Genomic DNA, 14,280 nt, shown 5'->3' with positions numbered 1-14,280 from the left:
TTCTGATGAAATACAGTGGAACGTTCTCAATCTTACTGAAGCTGAAAAACAAATTAATTACAGTCCACATGCAGCTTTGAGTATGTCTAAGGTAAAAACATTTGGACACCATGGTGACAGAAAATCCTGCACAGACACATAATACTGAGAGCCAGCCAGCTGCCCGCTTCATGATTAGACCAACCTGATGTCGTAGTCTGTTTTGAAATCAGACGGCACTAAAGTGGTACTCCACTGGAGTGGTTCCTCAAACACATGTTCAGCTTCCTGTGGGTGTTGGGAACTAAAGCGCTCCACAAAGTGCAGGATTTCTTTCAACAAGGACTCATTCATTGGTGTGGATGCCAGTTTGCCAGTACTAAAGCTGGCCATGGTCCACTGGGCAGCCCTGGTCAATGATATCCCCATCGCTGTGTCTGGAATACTCTAAAACTTAACATTAACAGCATGTGGTTCTTAAAGATTCAGCATGGCTCTTCGTTTCCGAGTTTGGAGCCCCATGTGGACCTTCATTAAAAAAAACATAAAGGTCAGCTGTTTCATATTCAAACCTTTACTGTCAATCGGTGTTCTTGGACTTTTAATACACACTTTAATTTTCTCCTGCCTCACTTTTCATGAGCATCTCAAAGTCCTCCATAGCTTGTTAGTTCAGGACAAAGCAGCAAGGCTGCTAACGGAAATATCCGGCGGTCACATATTAAACCTTGCTTCCCTTCACTGTGAAATTCAGAATCTACTTTAAAATTCTACTATTAGCATAAAAACATAGAGCTCTACATGGACAGGCTTATATAGCAGAGCTTTTAAGACCTCGTGGATGCAGGCAGCCTCGCCAACCAGGGTCTTCTCGCTCTAAACAATTAATCTGATTAGAAATATATCATGTGAACTATATCACTGTCATATTGGGGGCGATTGTGGCTCAAGAGTTGGGCGTTCGCCTTGTAATTGGAAGGTTGCCGGTTCGAACCCCAGCTTGGACAGTCTCGGTCGCTGTGTCCTTGGGCAAGACACTTCACCCGTTGCCTACTGGTGGTGGTCAGAGGGCCCGGTGGCGCCAGTGTCCAGCAGCCTCGCCTCTGTCAGTGCGCCCCAGGGTGGCTGTGGCTACAATGTAGCTTGCCATCACCAGTGTGTGAATGTGTGTGTGAATGGGTGGATGACTGAATGTAGTGTGAAGCGCTTTGGGGTCTTTAGGGACTAGTAAGATGCTATACAAATACAGGCCATTTACCATATTTAAAAGGGAACTGAAGTCTTTACATGTTCAGACTGTGTGGATTTTGGTTCCTTTCAAGCCATCTTTCTCCTGATTGACGTTCCCCTATAAAGGTTTGATCTTTATGTGCATAGTCAACTGTGCTTGGTATCATAACAGCTTCATTTAGATGTCCATATTAGGAATGTGGCCTTTGATATTTAGAAAGCCAAGAGCAGAAAAATGTCCTAACCTGGGTATTTAGTGCAGTTTGAAGTCTGAGTTTTTGCCTTACATACATTGACGTCGTTATTTGAAACTTTGCTGGTGATAATAGACTGGCCATGAGGACTCATTCAAAACAAATGAAGGCATGTTTTTGTTTTGACACAGTTTACTCTGCCTCTTTTTTTTATTTTTTTTTGCACTATACTGGTAAACATGATGGCAAACGAGCTAAGTCAAAACTTACCAAATCCAAACTAAGGACAGCTTTGCATATCTGTGTGTGTGTGTGTGTGTGTGTGTGTGTGTGTGTGTGTGCGTGTGTACACTATCAGCAGTGGTACTTTTCCTGTGTCAAGTCTAACTTTACAGTTAGACTTGCAATTGTGAGAGACTCTAAAATGTCAAGTCAAATGTTGTCACAATAATAAAAAAAACCCTGTATGCTTTCCTTTTTAGAGTGTCCACATGACCGCATATTTGAGAGCCTATTTCCTCTCTCAGTACTGGTTTGGCACTGTACTGCAGGCAAACACTGGGTAGTGAAAACATTCTATTTGAGAGGATATGCTGTATTTAGGCACAGCAAATAAGTTCACGCAATTCACTCAAAGTTATTAATATGCCTGTCAATGCAGGTATGTGAACTCTGATAAAATACTACCTTTGTATGTGTAGACTGACAGTACCTCTGCTGTTCTTGTCAAATTTTAAAGCACCCCAGGCATTTTTTTCCATTGCCTGGGGTGCTTTATTTGTGATTCATAGGTGGGCAATTATCTGTCTTTGGGAACAAATTGTGTCTTCATTGTCAGACAGGTAGCCAACCAGCATGTCTACAGCCTTGGTGCAATGCCTACCTAAATAAAGTGGAATTATTTTTACACCATTGGGGTGAGTTGAATTGAACAAATCACTCTGAGTCTCTCAGGAGAAGAGAGCCTCAGAGTGCATCAAGAGAGAGGATTCTCACTGTTGTTGTTGTTGTGGATTTATGATTTGCTGCCCTCCAGGTATCACATTTGGAAGTGTTTTTAATTTAGACAGCTTGTACATTAAAAACACTTCCAATGTTGCTTGAGTTAGAGAGTTGGTTCAGGCAATGAAGCTCAGACACCAACTCTGACATTAACCACATGCAACTGTGTGTAAGGCAGTAAGAAGAAAAAAATCTAGTGAAGACGGATGGAAGACTAAAAGAAAACAGTGAAGGAAAAAGAAGGATAAATGAGGGTCTTAATACTCAGGGTCTCATTAACTTGCCTAATTGCTGTTCCTTAAAGGGGATTAAATGAAATGTTCCCCACAGCCTGGGTCTTTTACAAAGTAAAACAAATATACACTGTGCTCAGAAGCACCTGCTCACTCTTAGATCTTCTCAGACTAAAACCTAATACAGCATAATAAACACAACTGCTCTCTGTGCTTTTTCTTTGCAGAGTGAGTTGAGTTACTGATTGGACTGCATGGAAACACACTGACGACACACTAAGAAAGTCAAAGTTGTGTCTGTACACACTGACATCGTGATTGCATCCGCTCACTGTTCGTCCAGCCGCCACAACACTCCATTAACACCCAGATTAAACATACACTAAGGTTGTGCATGCGTAACAAGAGTGATGATGTGGAGGTGCGCAGACTCCTTCCTGCTCCTGCTCCTGGTTTGAAAAGAGCTGGAAAAGCGTGTCTCCTGTATTTCTTTCTTTCTTTGTTTTTCAGGCAAGAGCTCTGATGTTTTTACAGGCATCTTGTCAAATCCAGTTGAGCGCAGCTTATAGCTGTGCGGTTAAAGCAGGAAAGGAAAAGGGTGACACTGGTCATTGTAATGAGCACCTGCGAGATGTGTCTCACTAATTCATGTGAGTTTCTGAAATAGAAAACAGTTTAAGGGACTCTAAGAAGAGGCTGTGACCACATCCCCAACTTGTAAAAAGCTCCAGAAGCCTGTCTGTTTTTTCCCATAATCCTCTGTGTTTTTAGGCATGGAGAACAGCGGGCAAGTGCTTTTAAATTGGATTCAGCATGGGTGACTTATGATTGATAGGAAGCTTGAAGACATGTCATATAATTTTTTTCCCCAAGGAACAGTTCATGGCACATATGTACTACTCTATTGAGCAGCCTTGCTCTGGTTATCTTGTTTGAATATGACAGACAATGGTGAGGTCATTTGGTGGCTATAAGAACTGCCTGACTTATTGACTGTTTAAATAGGCACTAGTGCAAGAGGCCAATGGAAAGATGCATTAGTCCCCCATTACATTGTAAAGAACAGTGATAGAAGCAAACAGAGCACTGCCAAAGAAAATTGAACATAATTATGCCTCAGCACACACAGAGATTTTACCCGCATTAAACAATCATATTGTGATGTTACAATAGACTGAAATAAAGGTAATTCAGGCAAAACCAACCAACACAGGCCTACGATGGGAAGGACTTTAGTTGCCTTCCCATAAATATGCACAGACAGTGCATATTTATCTTGTGCTATTTATAGATGAGAAACAATGCATTTTAGAAGTTTTGAAAAACCAACTCCTGTTATATTTTTCACAGTGGTTGTCTCAACTGCCTATAGTATAGTAATAGTATAGTTATAATCTGCTTTTTTCCCTTTATTTTCCAAGCTCCATTACTTCCATGTTAATTTTGTTTTTTATTGTGGCAGTGCAGCCATATTGCCCAATGAATAAATGGAACCAGTATATTTGCTGAAACATCAAATAATTGTATCTCACCAAATATTCAAATAAATTTAATAGGCCCCCTTTGACTGCCCCCTATCCCTGTGAATTCCCATTTTCAGAAATCCTGGAAACGCCCCTGAACCATGTGAGGTAAGCGTTGGAGTCATAACAATCACTACATGAAAATGATCAAAAATCTGTTCCAAACGAATCTCAGCAAACATAATCCGATACTGCTGAGAAATTGTATTTTTTTGAAACTATGTCATTGCTTGAGCTTCTTATGGACATAAACCTGCAATTGTGGCTTCCAAATACTGTGTACAGTATGTATTTCAAGTGGCTATCGCTTAGTGCCAGTGCTTTCTTTGGAATGAACAGACTCTTGTCAAATATAGAAGTAATACAAGATTTATGACCATAGGCTTTATGGGGAAAACCAATGACAAAGTCTACATCTACATGACTTAAAGCATATATTGTATATTTAGGTTGCAATTCTGCAAGGCGACACTTGGCTCCTCTAGGAATTCATTGAGGGACTTTACTCGAACTTTTATGTATTTCCAAAGAGGCTGAATGAGCGTATGCAACCACAAAACATATCTTTGAGAAAATCATATCACCCTGAACTAGAATATTCTCAGACCCACTGACTGGCTGATGGGTATGTAGTGTTTGCTTTAAATGTGCACGTTGTCATTTAATGTAAAAATAGTAGGACAAATATGAGGCCATGTTAACATCATGGATGTCATGAGCATAGTTTTGTGCTGTGCAAAACAGATCACGAGTACTGTTTGGATTTCAATTTTATAATTATAGAATTTCAATCATTTTCTTATATATGTGACCTATATTAAACACTACTGGACATACTTAACATTTAGTCTTGCACGTTGTAAGCTTGTAAGCATGTTGTAAAATACATATCCATGGTATTTTCTGTGAACTATCCATATATGAAGTGTTTCATGCCAAGTAGCTAGGTGAAGCTCCAAGCAAACTCCCTGCAGCAGATTTTGGGTATCCTGGGCGAATACTGCAACCTTATCTGCTCTCACATTTCTCTCATGTTCCTGAAAAGTGAGTCAATTTACAATGCATCTGAAAAATATTTACATTTTCCACATTTTGTCATGTTACAGCCTCATTCGAAACGGGATTAAATTCATTTTCACATCAAAATTCTGCACACAACACCCCATAATAATAATTAAAAATAATAATGTTTTCCAGAAATAAACTGTATTTTAACTGCAGTTAGTACAATCCACATAACCGGCCAACGCAAAACACTTTCACCTTCTAGCTGGAAAACTGGCTGTGTTTCTCAAAGATCCAGCGTTGCCCGTAGCTCAGCTACTCTGTTAAGTAGCACACTATTGGTTGATCAGCAACAGGTGAGTGTGATTGCTCTACAGGTGTATGGCTCCAAGATGGGAAACACTCTCTGGCTTGATGTTGCAGAGAAACGCGAATGCCACCACAGACACATACAAACATGTACAGTAGGAAACGAGATGCCAAGAGAGAAGGACATCAAACACAACATAGACATGGCAGGTCGACCGCCGAGGACTAGTGGACTTGGTCTTCTGCTACTGTAGTTCATCTGCTTTAAGTTCCAGTGTTTCTGAGCAACTGGACATATAGCCATTCTCTTCTGACATCAGACAACAGCATTTTTTCAACTGATATTAAGTTAAGTTATATTAAATTATAATCCCAAAACCCTATTCCAGTAAACTAAAACAATTAACATTGAATTATGAGCCTCTCTGCCAGAGTACCACTAATTAGTTTATGTTATAATTAAGTTGTATAAATTCACAGAAAAAAATGCAGTTAATCAAATGTCCAGATCAGTGGGCTAATTGCAGCTATCTGATTCAGCCAGTTATTAATCTGGTCTCGGCAGTGGTGGCTATGTGTGCTATATACTAATCACTTGGAGATTAAGCTGTCCCAGTCCAAGTTTGTCTGGTTATCTTTGTTGCATGCCTTTTTTCCTCTACCTTGTTTCTGTCTGTCTGCTAAGGTAATAGCCAAAATGCTCCAAAAAAGGCCTTTTTTAAATTAAGTTAAAAAAAAACAAAACAAAAAACAAACAAACTGAAAAACGAACAAAAAAACTAATATAATGGTTTTCTTTTGTGTAGTTCATGTGAGGTTATGTTGCCCCCACCTTGACCTGTTCATAAAGTCCTATGAGTAACCTTGAGCTGCCAAAATCCATTTTGTTGGACTGATTGCCTCTTTTTGCCTGCAGATAGCAGCTGCTTCTACTCTTTTAAAATGTTCAGAACACTTAAATAGAAACACAGATCTTCACTCTTCCTTTCCTACTCCCTTTGCCTCCTTGCTCCTCTGTTCCCCTCACTTCATCTTTTATACTATAATTATCATTTTGAGACAGCAGTCTAAGAGACCATCATTGTTTGGCATTGCCACACTTGTTAATGCTTGGGGATCTAATCATTATACAATTTGACTTTTGCATTATAGACATCAGAGGACATTTGTTCTGTCCCTCTGCTGTGTTTGAAAGATGGGAAGTTTGAGGTGTTGAAAAAGAGAAAATAGGCTAGGCAAGAGGCAATAAAATGACCGAAGGGTAGAGTGAAGGAGTGGTCGGCTTGTTTTTGGGAAGAAGAACACGTTGAGGAAAACTTAGACGTGAACTGAGATGAAGATAGATGTTGAATGGAAAATGTAAACGGAAAAGGTGAGGAGAGGAATAAAAGGAGCGACAACAGACAAAGAGGGCAACTTATTTAACATTGGTCTCCTGTCCTCCCATCATTAGAGGAGGTGCTGCTTGAGACCTTTATGTTGGTGCGCTTCCAGTGTTGGCGCCGCCAGGCCACGAAAAGAAAAATATGAACTTCTTGTGAACAGATAGAATTTAAAGAAGACTTTGCCTGGAGACAACTCTGTTGTTCATCACATCATTTATTCTGAGCCCAGAATAAATGTTGGCCTTTGTAATTTTCCTTCTAGCTTTTATTTAATTTTTCTGAAACTATCCATCTGATCTAACTTAAAACTTTCAATTCTGACCCCTTAGTACAAATCAGCATTGACTTCCATACAGTCTGATCAAAGGGTAGTCTATGGTTTTTTTTTGTTTGAATACAATTATTTTTAGATGGTGAGCCACTTCTGGATTGTGTGGACTGCTTTGGTTACATTAAAAAGTGAACCAGTGCACTAATTTCGGGTGGGTGCACTTTGATTTAGGTTTTCTTCAATGAAATTGCTGTTTTTGTCCATCTAGATCAGTAGTGACTAGTAAGCATGACTAGTCGGATCATAAGCATCGACTGTCGTTCCACAGAGATAGTGCTTAGATTTCTGCCCTAATTGTTACGGTTTCAACTTCTCAGATCAAAGAATCCACTTTCATGGCTGCAGCTGCAATGTTAAGCCAGAAAAACCACACTCAGGGAGGGGCAGGCATTCGCCATGACCAGTTGAGGGAGAGGGGAAAGAGAAAAGAGCAGAGAGCGAGAGAGAGAATAAAAGACACACTATGGGAGGAAAAGCCTGAATTTGATAATTACTATTGATAAAATACAGTGATCTACAGTGCACTAACGTTGTGAAGAAGAACAGCTCAGTGCATCACGGGAGGCCCAAGGCAGTCCAAGCCTATTCCAAAATGACAAAGGTGTCCCTTTGCTGTAGTAACATGGACATAGCAGCAGGTCAGCCTGGGAATGGGGAGAGTCTCAGTGAGCTGACTCTTATCTCTGTGGACGGTGGAGGGAAAGCCGAGGCGGTGGATATGAAGTCCCTTACCAGGGGGTGTACCGACTCCATCAACCAGGGAAAACCTAAGATACATCCATGCAACTGGCAATTCACTTCCTTCCGGTCGTGAAGGGTAGCTCCAACCACTCACTGCATAGTGATTCCACAGTCTGGATTATTTCCTCTAGGAGCTCATCGGAGGGATTGAGTGTCACTGGGTCACTCAACCCCATGGTCAGACTGACACACTGAAGACACAACACTAACCTACATAGTAGGGAAGACACCGACATGGGAGGAACATAAATAGGGAAACATAGACTTAAACAGAACTAACTGAAGTCTTTCAACATAATAATAACCCAAAACATACGTCACTCCTGGCAAAGAACTATCTCCAGACTGAGATGCACAAAGCCCTGAGTTAAATTTCATTGAAAATCTGTGGGGTGAACTGAAGACCAAGGTCCATCAAATCAGGAGGAGCTTGACATTTTGTCAAAGAAGAATGGATTGGGAATGCTCAGGAGGCATGTGTGACTCTTGTTGAAAACTGCAACAAATGACTACAGGCTATCATTTAGCAAAAGGGATACACAGTTATTTCCATCAGGGTGATTGAGTCTGGTTGTTTTTATCTTTTATGATTTTTCTAATACTCTATTGCTATTATACTACAGGGTGGGCCATTTATATGGATACACCGTAATAACATGGGAACGGTTGGTGATATTTAAGTCCTGTTTGTGGCACATTAGTATATGTGAGGGAGCAAACTCCTCAAGATGGGTGGTGACCATGGTGGCCATTTAGAAGTCGGCCATCTGGATACAACTTTTGTTTTTTTCAAAAGGAAGAGGGCCATGTGACACATCAAACTTATTGGTAATGTCACAAGAAAAACAATGGTGTGCTTGGTTTCAATGTAACTTTATTCTTTCATGAGTTATTTACAAGTTTTTCTTTGTTCACAGCCATTGACATGTCGAAGAGGTTAACACGTGAGGAGCGGATCAAAATTGTGTTGATATCTGGTGAACGCAGTAACCGGGTCATTGCAGCAGATTTCAATGCAAGACACCCTACGAGACCACCCATCTCCCATGCTACAGTTAGCAAACTGCTTGCTAAATTTTGTGAAACTGGTTCAGTGTTGGATTTGCCAAAATGTGGACGCAAGAAAACTGTCACTAATGAAGAAACATCAGTGGCTGTGCTAGCTTCATTCAGCAAGAGCCCACAGCGCCACTCGCATGTCACTGGAGAGCAGTGTTGGGAAGGTTACTTTTAAAATGTATTCCATTACAGAATACAGAATACATGCCCCAAAATGTATTCTGTAACGTATTCCGTTACGTTACTCAATGACAGTAACGTATTCTGAATACTTTGGATTACTTAATATATTATCATGCTTTTTACAACAACGTGAATGTACTATTGCTGTGTGATTTATTACTATTACTGAAGGTCCGCGACTCCGAACTGTAGTAAAGGGACCTCTGACTAATACGGCGGGGTCCCTGTCGGCTCGTAGCCGAAAAATAGCTTTACTTTGTTGTGTGGGTCAACTTTTCTTGACAGAGAGAGGTGTTGAAAGGCTGCTCCAACGGAACTTATTGTTTTCGGAGGAAAACACGAACACGGTGTACAGTCGAGTCTTAATATCTTACTTACAACTGGGCTCGTCAGGCACTCTTCTTGGCTGAAGTGGTTATTATTATATTTACATGCTTCCAGCTCCCGTTTTTGCTCGATGACAACTCGTACCTTTCCACTCCCCTTTTTCTCCCTCCTCGCGCTCACAGACCCATAACGTGTATGGCAGTCCATTCTCCCTGCAACACGGACTACACTGCCCATGATGCTACATTCTTTAGAGCTATGCTTGTAGCATTCTGCCTGTTAGCTTAGCACAACAACAACAACAACGAAAAGGCGCTCTCTCACCCAGGAAACACACAGTCGCAGAGAGAGAGAGAGAGCGTCGCCCTGTAACCATGGCAACCATAAGGCTGCCGCCTGGAACAACAGAACATAGCTGTCAAACAAAACCCAAACAGTCCTGACCCGCGACAAAATGAAACAGGAAAGTACCGCAGTGTAATCCATTTATTTCAACAAAGTAACTGTATTCTGAATACCACCCTTTTAAACGGTAACTGTAACGGAATACAGTTACTCATATTTTGTATTTTAAATACGTAACGGCGGTACATGTATTCCGTTACTCCCCAACACTGCTGGAGAGTGGCATTAGTCGAACATCCCTTCGGCGGATATTAGCTACTCACAAATGGCACCCTTACAAACTCCAGCTACTGCAGCATCTCAACGAGGATGACCCAGATCGGCGCACAGAATTTGCAGAATGGGCAAAACAAAAATTGGAACAGGACTCTCAGTTCACACAGAAGATTTTGTTCAGTGATGAGGCAAACTTTTATGTGAATGGTGAAGTTAACAAACAAAACCACCGCTATTGGTCTGATGCTAACCCACATTGGATGGATCCCTCCAAGACTGTTGGAACAACAAAAGTGAGGGTTTGGTGTGGTATATGGGGTACAACGATAATGGGTCCATTCTTCATCAATGGAAACCTCAAGGCCACTGAATATTTGAAATTGCTACATGATGATGTGTTTCCCTCTTTATGCACTGAAGCTGGCACGTTCCCTGAGTTTTTCCAGCAAGATGGTGCACCACCACATTATGGGTGCCAGGTCCAAGCATTCCTAGATGAACAGTTTCCTGGAAAGTGGATTGGTCGTCGTGGGCCAGTTGAATGGCCCCCAAGGTCTCCCGACCTGACCCCCTTAGACTTTTATCTTTGGGGTCATCTGAAGGCAATTGTCTATGGTGTGAAGATACGAGATGTGCAGCACCTGAAACTACGGATACTGGATGCCTGTGCTGGCATTTCTCCTGCGTTGCTATCAGTGTGTGAAGAGTGGGAGAAGAGGGTTGCATTGACAATCCAACACAATGGGCAGCACACTGAACACATTTTATAAGTGGTCAGAAACTTGTAAATAACTCATGAAAGAATAAAGTTATGTTGAAACCAAGAACATCATTGTTTTTCTTGTGACATTACCAATAAGTTTGATGTGTCACATGGCCCTCTTCCTATTGAAAAAACAAAAGTTGTATCCAAGATACAACTTCTAAATGGCCACCATGGTCACCACTCATCTTGAGGAGTTTGCCCCCTCACATATACTAATGTGCCACAAACAGGACTTAAATATCACCAACCGTTCCCATGTTATTACGGTGTATCCATATAAATGGCCCACCCTGTACTTATAAGATTGTTAATAGGTATATCTTATTGTAGCATTCTGTATTTCTACTGCTAAAGTGGTCAAAGAAAAGGACCACTGTATTTAGGAAGTATTCCACTAGCTACTGAGGTTGAAGAATTCTGAAAATAAATATTGCTCTTTACAAGTTGTCAACAAGCCAAGAAAGGGTAGTCAAAGCCAGTGCTGTTCCAGTGCTAACAATGTAGGCTGATCACAAACCTCTGAGGACTAATCAGTCTGTCTGTGGCCTGCGTGTGAGCCCTTCTACACAGACTGGAGAGGGGGTTGAGTTCAGCCTCGAAGGCAGGATACTCTCCCGTGGGAGATCTCTTAGCAGAGTCGTCTGAGTGCCAGGCAGCCAGACTTTGGACCGTGGGCATTTCCTCCTTTCAGATGGATTCAGTTAAAAGGGTGCTTCATTCTCTCAACTTCTGGCTGCTGTAAAACAGCCTCTCTGAAGAATCACTCATTACGGTATGTTGTCCACAGCCAAACCTCAATCACTCCCCAAGCCACTGCAGCACCACTCCCCGCCATCAACACCTGCTAACACATGACACATATGCTCCAGCTGACTGCTGCAAGGAACTCCCTTCTGATCTCCCGCCTTTGCCTAACAAGACCCAAAGCATCTTTTTCTGTTCCTGGCGCCTCTACACGTCATTAGATCCACTTTTGATTTTTTGACCCCATGCTATATTTCCATAGACTCGCCTTAGAGTTCCGAAAGTCATCACACTGGAGTGTAAAACTAACTATTATTAGTTGCCAAAGGTGAACTGCTTTAGGCTTTGTTTGTCCTAAGACCCCGCCACATGGTTTCTTTCATATGAGTCATGACTGCTTTGACAGTTTAACATGTCATGCGGAACAGACGTTTTTACATTTTTGTCATCTGTCCACTAGATCTAGCCTGCACAAGAATTGGTAGCCCAGTCTCCTGTCTGCTCAACACATAATATACTGGCATCCTCACTGGACCAATGGCTCTTTATTGGAAATTACATCACGTCGTAAAGGGACATGACCCATTACAAAATCACACAACTTGTCGTTATTTTTCCTTTACAAAAAAGAAAGTCTCTCATCCTATTTTCATTTGGTCCCCTTTTAATTGTTTGTTTGTTTGTTTTTTATAAATATTTTTATTGAGAGACAAATGTGCATTAGTTTACAATGACAATACAATCTGTTCCCCTCACATATTTGTTAGTTTTTCTTACATGAACAGATACAATAACAGACACACACACACACAGGCACACCCACACACACGCTTATATAAAATTGAGAAAAAACAAAATAAAAATAAAACAAAAACAAAAACTAAGAAGAAACCCAAAACCAAAACAAACAACAAACCCCAAAACACACACAAAAAGGGGGGGGGGGGGGGGGGGGGGAGATGATATTAATCAGCAGGTAGAACATTTAATGACTTGCAATAGTTTACGAAGGGGCCCCAGATACGATAAAAGTCTCTGTATTTGCCCTTCGCCACAAGGCCTATCTTTTGCAATTTAAGAAATGACATCACATCTCTAAACCAAAAAGAAACTGAAGGTGGCTTTGAAGATTTCCAAAGGAGTAAGATGCAACGTCTAGCCAAAAATGATGTAAAGGCTAATATTTTGAAGTGTGTAGGGTCGGTTAGACCAGTGTTGACTGGAAGCCCAAAAACAGCTAGAAAAGGGTCCATGCAGATTTGGGTCCCAAGAGCCTTGGAAAGAATAACTGAATACTGACTCCAGAAGCCATGGAGTCTTGGGTACAGAAAGAACATATGACCTAGGTCCCATGGGGTGGCATGACATCTCTCACACTGATCCATCACTTGTGGGTAAACCTCAGAAAGACAAGACATTTTGAATAGTAAACCCTGTACAATACCTTGAACTGGATAAGTTGCAACCTGGCACAGGACGTACTATAACGGACATTGGATACTGCTTTCTCCCATTGCTGATCCGAAAAAATTACTCCTAACTCCCGCTCCAAAGCCCTGCTAATTTTAACAACTGAATGGACATTTAAATCCATAAGTTGTTCATATATTAAAGATATAATTGACTTCTTATTCAGTTTAAGGGATAAGAATTCCTCCCACGGTTGGACATTTGGAAGAAGAGGGTAGGAGGGGAAGAGAGCAGAAGTGCAATGCCGTGCCTGAAAATAACAGAATAGATTGGTAGCCAGAAGATTTGTTTCTGAACACAGGTCTAAAAAAGTTAAGAAAGTGCCATCTTTATAGAGATCCTTAAAGGTATTAATACCATGATGCTTCCACTGTACATAGGTACCATCAATGACACCAGGAGTAAACAGATGATTCTGTGTGATGGGCATCTGTACTGATGCAGAGATGTACTTAAAATGACTCCTGAATTGTGACCAGATCCTTAGACTACACTGTACCACGGGGTTTTTCGTGAAATGAGAAGGCTTAAGTGGTAGTGGAGAGAACAATAAAGCTTCTAAGGATGAGGAAGTGCACAACAGGCGCTCCAGTTTACACCACAGCAGTTCTTGAGATTGAAGCTAATGGGTCAATTTGTGAATATGAGAGGACCAATAGTAAAATAAAAAGTTAGGCAAGGCAAGACCACCAATTTTAGCGAATTGCTAAAATTTTAGCCAAGACTTTAACATCCACATTCAGCAGGAAATAGGCCTATATGAGGTGCAAGACGTAGGATCCTTACCCTTCTTTAAGAGAACAGTAATTAGTGCTTGAGACAATGTAGGGGGCAATAGACCACGTTCAAAAGATTCATTATACACTGAAAGAAGTAGTGGGGCTAACTTGTCTATAAATGTTTTAAAAAATTCAACTGAAAACCCGTCATGTCCTGGTGCCTTACTATTGTGCATGGTCTTGATGGCATGCACTATTTCATCCAACCTAAAAGGGGCATCTAATTATTCAGACATAACAGGATCAACATTATAAGACCGTTAAAAAAAGAATCCACCTCAGAGGCGTCAGCAGCAGATTCAGATTCATATAGGGAGGAATAATACGTCTTAAACACCTCATTTACTTCCTTTGAATCAGAGACCAAGTTGCCTGCCGCATCTTTAATTTGAGAAATTA

The 14,280-nt window shown here is 41.1% G+C and overlaps 1 pseudogene across 1 annotated transcript in view; it reads right to left on the bottom strand.

Moving 5' to 3' along the window:
- The window catches only part of LOC309714579 (outer dynein arm-docking complex subunit 2-like), a 35,055-nt pseudogene extending 34,647 nt beyond the window's left edge, over positions 1-408 (bottom strand). The window contains exon 1 of the transcript in view: positions 185-408. The product of the transcript in view is annotated as an outer dynein arm-docking complex subunit 2-like (transcript). The remainder of the gene's footprint in view (positions 1-184) is intronic.
- Between the last annotated feature and the right edge of the window lie 13,872 nt (positions 409-14,280).

The sequence above is a fragment of the Aulonocara stuartgranti genome (assembly GCF_965226115.1).
Source record: "Aulonocara stuartgranti genome assembly, chromosome: 9".
Lineage (NCBI taxonomy): Eukaryota > Metazoa > Chordata > Actinopteri > Cichliformes > Cichlidae > Aulonocara > Aulonocara stuartgranti.
This window is presented reverse-complemented; position numbering and strand designations above follow the sequence as displayed.